We start from the raw sequence: 10,129 nt of genomic DNA, 5'->3' as shown, positions 1-10,129 counted from the left end.
CCCAGACATACGTTCCTATTTTCTCTTTCACTCAGGAAAACTCTGTGCTGATCGGTTCCAAACTTTCTGACCTAGCATGGCCCCACTTCAAATCTAAAATTTTGTCCACACCATGCCGCAGACGTCCAGAATCTTATTCAGCAATTCCACACAGTTGTCTCATGCCTCAGTCTTCATATTTTCAAAGCTGAAGACAAAGACAAGAGAACTTCTGGGACCAGACCCGTGCTGGAGCAATCTCGAGAGTGGAAATGGACGGGCAGATTGGCATGTCCAGAAGCACCCAAATCAGAAAAACCCCAGTGTGGGGAGTACCTGGGCCAGAAGCAGACTTCACAGGGTTTCCTTCTAGCAGGGGGTTCCTAGTATACCTGACTCAGCCCAGCTCCTTGCCTGGACAATTCAGGGTTTGTTGACACTATTCAGTGGTGCTGTCAGCATATAAATGAAAACCAACCACATGACAACAAGTAAAGGGGATTTATTCAGAACTTGCTAGAGCATGGGAGTCAGCCACTATCACTTGCATGTAGGCAGAGATTCAAAGGCAGCAGAGGAGTAGGGAAACTTTGTAGGGCCAGAAGGAAAGCCTTCAGAGATGCCCTGATTAGAGCCTCTTGACATAAGGAAGCTACAGTCAGCGGTCTAGAAGCAGGACATCCCATGTCTTTGTCAGGGCTATTGTATCTGTGGGGTCTCAGGTGGAAGTAGGGAGAAAAACCAGGCACAGTTTCAGTTACAAATCATGTCTTGGTCCTTCGGGGCCAATTGCTACAGGGCTTATTGGTTAGCTTTCTGGGCTGGATGCCCCAGATAGTGGTCTGATGCCTTCCAAGGCAAAAACTGTAGGTACTGGGTTGGTTTCCTGGGCTGCACACTTCAGGCCAGAGTCCCTATTTTTCTATATGGTCAAGGCACTGCCCGTTTGGGTCTTCCATGTGTCTGTCCCCCATTTTGGTCCTTGTCTCACTTGGGAGAGGTTGGCCCATTCTGAGAAGACCAGAGATCCCACACTTCACTGCTGGACATGGTCTAGTCATCTTCATAGGCAACTGTATTGGAAGATCTTCTTGACCATGCATGTGATGAGAGAACATCTGTAGAGATGCTTGTAAGACTCTGGCTAGAACGCAGTGGACCAGCACTCTGACCACTATGAAGACAAACAAAACAAACAAGACCATGTTAAGAGTCTATATAGGGTGCTTCCAAACCAGGAACCCCTATTGTCCAACCCAGGCCAAAAGCACCAATCCCCTAAGCCATGAGGATCAACCTTAATGCCAAACAGCTTCTTCCTTAAGGCATTTCAGAGCCTGTTCTACCTGTCTTACTTGATGGGGCCAAACACAGATACCACTACATCCTGCCCACAAGAAATCTATGGCAATGGCACAAAAATCACTATGCCACCAATAGGCTGAGACTGATCCATATTCCATCTGGGACATAAATTGTATTATCAGTAAATTTTCTCAAGATTAGAGATAGGTTTCTTACAGGCTTTCTTATTTATGCCGTTTCCAATAAAGGGAACATTGTTCTAACTTGTGGCATAACTAGTAAATCCTCCAAGTCGTGTGCCTGAATAATCAAAAGTCGCCTTCTTTTGGAGCTCACCCAGGACTTGGAATTTCCAGTCTTGGTGATTCATTTCATTTGATGAAATCTGAGTTTCCCAGAAGGATTTCCCATGGGGTCCAGGGATGGATGGCACATCCTGCGGTCAGAAGCACAGAGAGGATAATAACTAACAAGGATAATAGTTAGTAAAGTGATTATAAGAAAAAAAGGAGTAAAGGGGTCATTCTGGGTGAATGGTAGCAAGCGGTTTATGGAAAATGAGAAGAAGTATTTTAACTAAGCGTATACAAAATGAAAAAAGAACTAGATGGGAGCCTTGACCCAATATCTTGTGTGTTACATGCCTGCTTTTCAAACGAACGATTTTGTCAAATCAGGTTGTCCAGAGTTGGCCCCGAAGACCCAAATCATCATGGGCGAAGTTGTGGGGAATAAGAATTGAGATTGCAAGGAAAGTACATACAGGAAGCAGACATTTTTGTTTTCTGGGAAAAGAGAGAGTTTAGGTTTAGAGGATTCCGAAGAGAAGTGGTGATGGTTGGTCAAAATAGAACATTTATATATCTCATGCCTTGAGCCCCCCAAATGGCAGGTGGCCACCTCTGAACACAGGCCCATCAATATGGACTCTCCAGCCAGTGGAAACCCAGAGAGGATACTCCCAGGACCCAATATTGACGTAGTGGGAGAACTTCAGCTGGTTTGATTGGGGACCTTCAGCTCAGTTCATCCCGGCGGATGACAGTCTGCTGAGATCATCAGTCTCCCTGGTCTGTAAGGCTGACTCAGACAAGATCCACAAGAGCCTATACATGGTTCCAAGCTCTGATTCTTCTTTTTATGACTCACAACAGTTTTGCACAGCACAACACAACATTGGAACCAAAAGGACAGCATGAGCAGACAAAAAGGAATGCTCTGATTCCACCAAGGAGGCCAAAAAAATGGGACCCCAAAACAAGGCCCAGGTGCCAGCCTGAGTATCAACAGCCTAGGAACTCACTGCAAGAGAGCAAATTTCAGATCCATTGCTCACTCACCAGGTCCTCACAGACTCGACAAGCTACAGGCAGCAAGGCCCAAGGGGCCTTGTGGGCACCACACTGGCTGGAAAGCTGTGGTTTTGAAGCAATGGCAGCTCAGACGGGGTCTCAGCGGGACCTCTGGGATGACCTGTCCGGTAAAGAAAGGCCATTCAAAGGACAACAGGCAAAGAATATCAGAGCTTGCTAGAGCAAGGGAGTCAAGCCACCATTATGTGCATTTGGCAGAGACTCAACATCAAGCAGAGGAGTGAGAACTCACACTAGTGGGGACAAGGGAACGCCTCAGCTGTGCCCGATGGGAGCCTATTGGCACAGAGAGCCTCAGTGAGCGGTCTAGAAGTGAGGCATCCTATGTGGTTGTTAGGGGTCCCTACTTGATGTTTTCTGGTCCGTCGGTCCTAGGTGGGGAGTGGGGACAAGAGTTAGGGAAGCTCTCCGATAGAACTACGGCCATTTGGGGCCCATTGTTCTGCGGGATCTGGTGCAGATTCCTGGCCTTTTGCTAGATACAGCAGCCAACCTCCTTCCAAGTCTGACATGCATACTAAGCCTGCTTGCTCGGCTGACACCAAGGACTGGGTCCTGGGTTGGTTGTGGTCAGAAACCTATCTTCATGTTCAGTCTGCCTTCGGCCCATTTGTGCACTCGCTTTTTCATGCAGACTGGGGACCAGAAACCGGGAAAATACTGAGGAAGTTGTTGAGCAGGGCTGAGGAGACACTGTAGATTTGGAGATCCAAGAACATCGAGTGCCTGCATAAGCCCACTCCTACAGGATGAGAATCGTAAAAAGCAGGAAAGAGGAAAGTAGCCAAAGCTACCAAAAGGAGGTTATCAATAAGGGAGAGGAAAGGTGCCTGGTTTCTTCAGCTGGTGAAGCGTGTGAGTCCTGATGTTAGCTGAGGCCATGGTCTCAGGGTCGTGGAGTCGAGGCCCCCCTGTCAGGCTCTGCACTCAGCCAGTAATCTGCCTGGGATTCTCTCTCTCCTTCTACCCTTCTCCCCCTCACGGGATCTCTCTCTCTCTCAAAAGAAAATAATTCACTACCAAAAGAAAAGAAAAAGAAAGAAAAGAAAGAGTATAAAGGACTGAAAGAGGAAATAATGGCACAAAGATTGTGGATCTATCGTTCTGAGTATTCACGGTCTGCAAAATAGTCTTCTCTGGGCAGAGCGATGGTAACAGACATGGCCATGCCTTGGGAAGGGAAAGGGGACAGTCAGGGTGAGGTGAGGACTCAGGTCACTTCTCCCAGGATCATGTCCCTGACCCCAAAAGTCCATTTCTTTCCTCAGCTCTGCAGTCCCCCCATCTCACCAGCCCCAGAACCATGATCCCCTTAACCCACTGATAATGAAGGCCTCCAGGGTCTCTGGGCCTTTCTCAGCCCTCGGATTTCATAACTGGGACCTAGAAGCCATGCCCGTCAACCCATTCCTTCAAGAGGCAGCCATGGTGCTGTCCATGACTTTCTGTCCCCATGATTTCCTGCCTTCCTCTGCTCCCTCCTGCTACACTCCCTCATTCTTCCCTGAATCATGAATTTCTTCTTTCCCTTCTCCTCTCACCTCCACCAACCAGATTGTTCTCTGAAATGGCAACCGTGGAGCAATCATCGTGGGTTTACTGCCATCCTCCCTAGTCCCTCCGTTGATCAGTGAGCCGAACCAGCTAGCGTGGAGGTGGTTTCCATGGGCCTGGGTTGTGCTGGGCGTGAGGGTGACAGGCAACTGGGCAATAAAGGTACTGCCCTATGCCTGGGCTGATCATAGGCACTTGAATCCTACTTGAGTGTTACTACAGCCCATAAGTGTCCTAGCCCAGAGAAGAGATGAATGTGACAGGAGAGATCAAATGATGTGTCCAAATTCCCCTAGGCTGTCAGTGTGGGGTTCCAGGGTTCCACAGCAAGAACAGCCATATAAACACCAGCACTTGCCAGCAATCATGCCAAGCCCCCAAGCCCTGGCAGGACTGGGGCAGGCCCCCAGCAGGTTGAGGGATGGTCCAAGGGTGGTCCGTGACCATGATGTGGGGAGCAGGTCCATTGCTGTGTGGCTGGAGCAGCGGGATCAGACAGGAGCAGAGACCATGGTCCCACTTCTAGAGCCTCTGTCCTGGGCCTGGTCCTCCAGGAAACCAGCTCGTGGGACCCTCGAGCGCCAGGGTATGTGACCAACTCAGCAGCCTTCACACAGGCCTCTGGAATTCCCACCAGCCTGGGAGGGTTTCCAAAGGCTCTCACGCTTGGCAGTGAGGAACGAAGCCTCACTGCGCTATCCGAAGAGAATCTTAAATATCAAATAAGAAAAGAGGATTACAAACAGAGCCCCTTCAAAGCACAGAGGCAAGCTACTTCTTACTATTATTTCAAAAGATCCTACCATTACAGGAAAAGAACAAAACAGAGACTGAATCAGGGTGGCTCGGTCGTTTCAACGTCTGCCTTCAGCTGGGTTCCTGATCCCTGGGAGCAGGCCTGCATTAGGCTCCTGGCTGAGCCTGGAGTCACCTCCTCCCTCTCCCTCGCCCCCTCCCCGCCAATCCTTCCCTCTCTCTAAGAAATTAGATCCCTCCAAGGCTGAAAAACAGAAAGAAATCCTCTAATACATATACTTCATCTTTCTGATTTCCTACCTCCCACTCTTGGTCTACAAAGCAGCTGCTGTAACGTGCCTGTTCCCAGGAACCCTCTCCCGTTGGTTCCTACCTGAGTGTAGTTCCCTACCTGGCGAGTCTTCCTCCTCTGAGCTGGCCTCATAGATGGTCTCGAGGCTCCGTTCTATAGAGACACAAGCATGAGCAGCGGGTTGTTAGAGAGAGGGGCTCCCTTGCGCCTGCTGCGCCAGCCAAGAACAGGCTGGCTCGCCTGGCATCACCTGCTCTTCCTCCAGATCCTCAGACCTGCCCTGGGCTCCCTGGAGGCAGAGCCCTTCAACGAGACCTTGAGCACAGCTGCAAACCTTCAGCGAGAGGAAGGATGCCCCTTCCCATGGCACTTCCCTATCTCCACGGGATCACGATAGCTCTCACCTGCACACGGATCAACCCGAGATCCCAGCTGGGGTGGCAACAGTCTGGGTTAGATGGGGTCCGTGAGCAGCCCCTCTGCCAGGCTCAGAACGGGTGCCCAGGGGAGCTGTCTGTGAGGATGGAAATGTTCTGTGTTGTCAACATGCACTATGGGGCACCTGTAATTTGGTGGATGTGATGAAGGACGGGGCTGTTTAACTTGGTTTCCTCGAATTAACTCACATAGGAGCAGGCATGTCTAGCTAGGGGCAGGGACACTTCACTGTCCTCAGGAGCCCACCCTTCTCTTCCTGGTCCAGACTAGAGCCTGGGCAGGCAGTGAGCATAGTGTGGGGCCACATAGGCCCAGACAAGCTGAAGAGGGAAGTTTCTGCCCCTGAACTAGACCCTAATCCAGGCTGTATCAAGAGAGGCTGCTCAGCGCTGACCATCTGGGGGAGAAGGAATGAGGGAGATGCTGGTGGTGCCCTTGCAGTGGCGAGCAGGGGCCGGGGCTCCTGTGTCCATGAGTGGAAGCACACAGAGTTTGGGTGTGAGAACTCTCAGTTCATTTCAGAGAAACCATCAAACTGATGTCGTCTGGGCCACAAAAGGGAGGAGCAAGGAGCACCCCACCCTGGGGTCAGCTCCCATCACTTTGCTAAGCTCACCGTGCCTGGAGTCGGTTGCACATGAGTTGCATCTCATGTGCAACTAGAATGTCTACAGCTGCCACAGTCACATGGTGTGAGATCTCTTCAGCATAAATATGTCTGCAGGCCAGATAACCCTTGGCCAACAACATGTAGACAAGGACTGGTTGTCAAGTGACTTCCAGAAGCAGGTGAAAAGTAAAAACTCGCCCCTCCTAGCCCTGGGTGGTTCAGGCTGGGAACCTCTGTGTGTCCGGCCTCGTTTTGGATCCAACCCCACTGATGTGTATCAGGTGTGGGAACAGGAGACCTGAATGCATTCTCTGCCTCTCCCTAATTTCCATGATGGAAAGTGCCTGGTTCATCACACAGGTGGCTGGAGAAGGGGATGGAATGGGAAGCAAGCCCCTTCCCCAGGGATTTAGGAAGACGTCCGTGCAGTGCTCCCACCAGCTGTGACACTGTGACCTGCCTCGTCCCTGCTCAGGAGGAGCCGGAATGGCGTCCTCAGTGTGGGCAAGGCTGGGCCCAGGCAGTGATGCTGGACTGATTCACCTAATCTTGCAACCGTGGTATCCCCTCCCACTCTCACACGGCCTGGCTGTCCTTCGAGCTGTCCCTCTGGCCCTCACCCACCATGCCCTCTACAGCTTCCCTCTGAAGATCTAGTCCAAGCCCCTGGGTTGTGCCCTCACGCTTCAATGCAGAAGGATCTGACGGAGCCAGGCCTCCTCAGAGCCTGGCTGCTGCTCTCACTTCTGTGTCGGGTCGCACCCAGCAGGCATTCCCTTCCACACTACCGTGAGACCACGATCTAGAGACGAAGGATTTCCTGAACCTGGAGCCTCCCACTTCTCAGAGTTCCTTCAGAACAGGGCGTGGCACCCATCTGCCTTTGGGGCCCCCTGCCCCAGCTCTCCTGCTAATTCAGGGAGGATTCCTTCTCAGGCTCCTTTTCTTCAGAAACAGTTTGGGAACAGAGGAGGGGCAGTTGGCGAAATGTCCCTTTAATCTGAAGAGTCTGATGGAACATGGCCTCTGGGATTGGGGTTGGTGAGAGCCCCGTTTAGGGAAGATCAAGAACAAGGCCAAGAACTATTACTAATGCCACTCGGTGTCGAAATGTAGGGTCTCCCCTAGAAATAGAGATGGGAAAAGGATCACGAGATCCGGGGTTGAAGGGCCTCATCTCCGTGCTGGGCTCCCCAAACACAGGCACTATGACCCCGCTGCCATTCAGCACCCTCTCCAGCCTCCCTTTTCTCTGACGCCAACTGAACATCCCATGGTTCCTTCTCTTTGGTCATGATTGATCCCACTGTCTGCTCAGAGGTGAGACCCATCATTAACTGATGGCATTCCTGACAGACTCACGGGGATTCCGAAAACGTATTTTCCTCCCAGGACCCTGGGCACACTTTCCTCCGTGGTGTTGGGATTTTGTCAGATGAAACCAGATCTATTTGGCATACGATGGACTGCACACATATTTAAGTCGTACAATGCCATCAGTTCTGACATACATACACACCCAAGAGGCAAGGGGCAGGATTTTCTTATTCTTTTCCTAAATGGTAAGTTCATACCAGCAACTGTGCTATTCAGGGAGACATAAATCCTGGGAAACACACACACACACACACATAGCCACACACAAAACCACACGCCCATTCAGAATCACACCTTGTCAGTTCACACAGAGACAGAGCCCACCTCCACACACACAAACTCACTACCTGAACACTACACAGCCACTTACAAAGACATGACCGTGGTTATCCACATAGAAAACCCATTGTTTCACCACACCTCTGATCCCCATTCCAGTGGGAACCCAGCATCTGATGGTGCCCCTGACTACAGACAGCAGGAGACTGATTCCAGAATACACACCTCTTTTGCTCAGTCTGGACGGCACCTGCAGGTACAGAAAAGAGGACATGATGAGGCTCAGGTCATGTTGTACACTGTCTGACTTCATGATCTTTAGTTCTCTCAGTGACATTAGGAAACCAGAGGGAACCCAGTGTTTGGCCCCCATGGTAAGCAAACAGGACGCCTGTAGGAAATGGTTGTTCCTAGGGGATGTGTCTGCCCAGTCCACTCAGGATGGTGCCTACAAAATTCTTCATCCAAGCAGGGGAAACTGTTGCTGAGGGAAAGAATGCCACCACCGCGATTCTAAGCAGGTTTGCTGTTGCCATCGGTGAATGTCCTCTTGAATCAGATGATGGTTGGCAAGAGACAACCACTCAGCACTCTCCCCAAAAGGGAAATTATATATATGTCCTCTCCAATGTGTGTGTATGCGTATATGTGTGTGTGTATAAATATATATGTATACGAGTGTGTATATATATATATACACACACGTACACATACACACACATTCACGCACACATACAGTTGAAACATCATTTTATTTCCATATACAAGCAATTTATATTAGGAAAATGAATTTTTATTATTATGTTCAATTCACCAACATATATTATCTGATTTTCACCTGAATTTGATGAAAGAAACCAAGAAAACAATGCTTGTTCCTTGGGGAAAGATAGGCAAGCTCACCTTGGCAGTACGCCGGTCCTTCTGGACTTCGATGGTCGGGCGAGGCCACGCCCAGACTGAGCTATTGTCCACATCTAGACGGACATCAAGAATGTACCCGTCAGCACATTGGTGGTGCTTCTCAGGAATAATTTGGGGAGCGGCGCCTGGAGGGCTCAGTCCTTTCAGGATCGGCCTTCCCCTCAGGTCCTGATCTCAGGGTTGTGAGATCGAGTCCCACATGGAGGCCACTCTGCTCAGCGAGAGTCTGCTTCTCTCTCTCCCTCTGCTGCTCCCACCTGACTGTGCTCTCTCTCTCTCTCTCAGATAAATAAAAACTTAAAAGAAAAATGAATAGCTCGGAGAGTATTGCTTGATATGAATGGGGGTGAGATCATGTGGGGTCATGTGGTTGGCTAGCAGGGGCTGAACTGCCCCTGTGGGGCCACCCGCGGTCAGAGGGCTAGAACATGTGCCGTGATGAGGTTTTTTTCTTTTCTCTGAGAATGTTGACATTGGCCATTGCACAGTGGCAGTGGGATCTATCTCCTGCAGAAACAGACACACTCTCTCTTGCTCTTTCCATCTCTCCCTCTCCCTGTCTGACTCTCTGTCTCTGTGTCTGTATCTGTCTTTCTGTCTCTGTCTCTCTCTGTCTCCCACACTAAAGCACCCACTCACAATCACACTACATGGAGCCACAAAAGACACCCCAACCCAAAACCTCATGCACACAAACTCGCACTACACACACGGAACACATTGGCTTCCTAGTCCTGCAGACACAAGAGCATACTTTGTCACCTGGGAAATATGCCTGTCCCCAAACCCCCAAGAGTCCTGCCAGGAACCCCCAATCAGGGAGGCTCTCTAGACTGAAGATTGCAAGGGGGCCCCCACCTGCCTTACCAGCTAGAGTTTTTTCCCAGGAAGAGACTGAGTCCAGAATACGTACCACCTCCCTCTGTGGATGGTATTTCTGGAGGCTGCAGGTACAGAAAAGAGGACACCATGAGGCTCTGGTCATGCTGTATACTTGTCTGCCTGCACTGATCTGTAGTTCTCTGAATGACTTTAGGAAACCAGATGGAACACAGTGGTTGAGTCCAAGGCCCCAGTTGTGGGACCTGGATGCCTGTAGGAAGTTGTTTTTCCTGGGAGATGTGTCTGCCCAGTCCACTCAGGGTGGCGACTACAAAATTCTTCTTTCAAGCAGGAGAAACTCTTGCGAATGGAAAGGATCCTACCACAGCAATTCTAACGAGGTTTGCTGTTGCCAATGGT

The 10,129-nt window shown here is 50.3% G+C and overlaps 1 long non-coding RNA gene across 1 annotated transcript; it reads right to left on the bottom strand.

Annotated features, from left to right (window-relative positions):
• Window positions 1–462: 462 nt before the first annotated feature.
• On the bottom strand, window positions 463–9,174 carry LOC308354648. The gene is made up of 6 exons (XR_013967885.1): window positions 8,867–9,174; window positions 8,189–8,213; window positions 5,359–5,412; window positions 4,570–4,921; window positions 1,621–1,720; window positions 463–1,153 (listed from the first exon to the last, which is right to left on the bottom strand). It is a non-coding gene; the product is annotated as an uncharacterized lncRNA (long non-coding RNA).
• Window positions 9,175–10,129: the final 955 nt, after the last annotated feature.

Source organism: Martes martes, assembly GCF_963455335.1.
Source record: "Martes martes genome assembly, chromosome: 13".
In the NCBI taxonomy this organism is placed as follows: Eukaryota; Metazoa; Chordata; class Mammalia; order Carnivora; family Mustelidae; genus Martes; species Martes martes.
The sequence above is the reverse complement of the archived record's forward strand: the minus strand, read 5'-3'. Positions and strand labels throughout refer to the sequence as shown.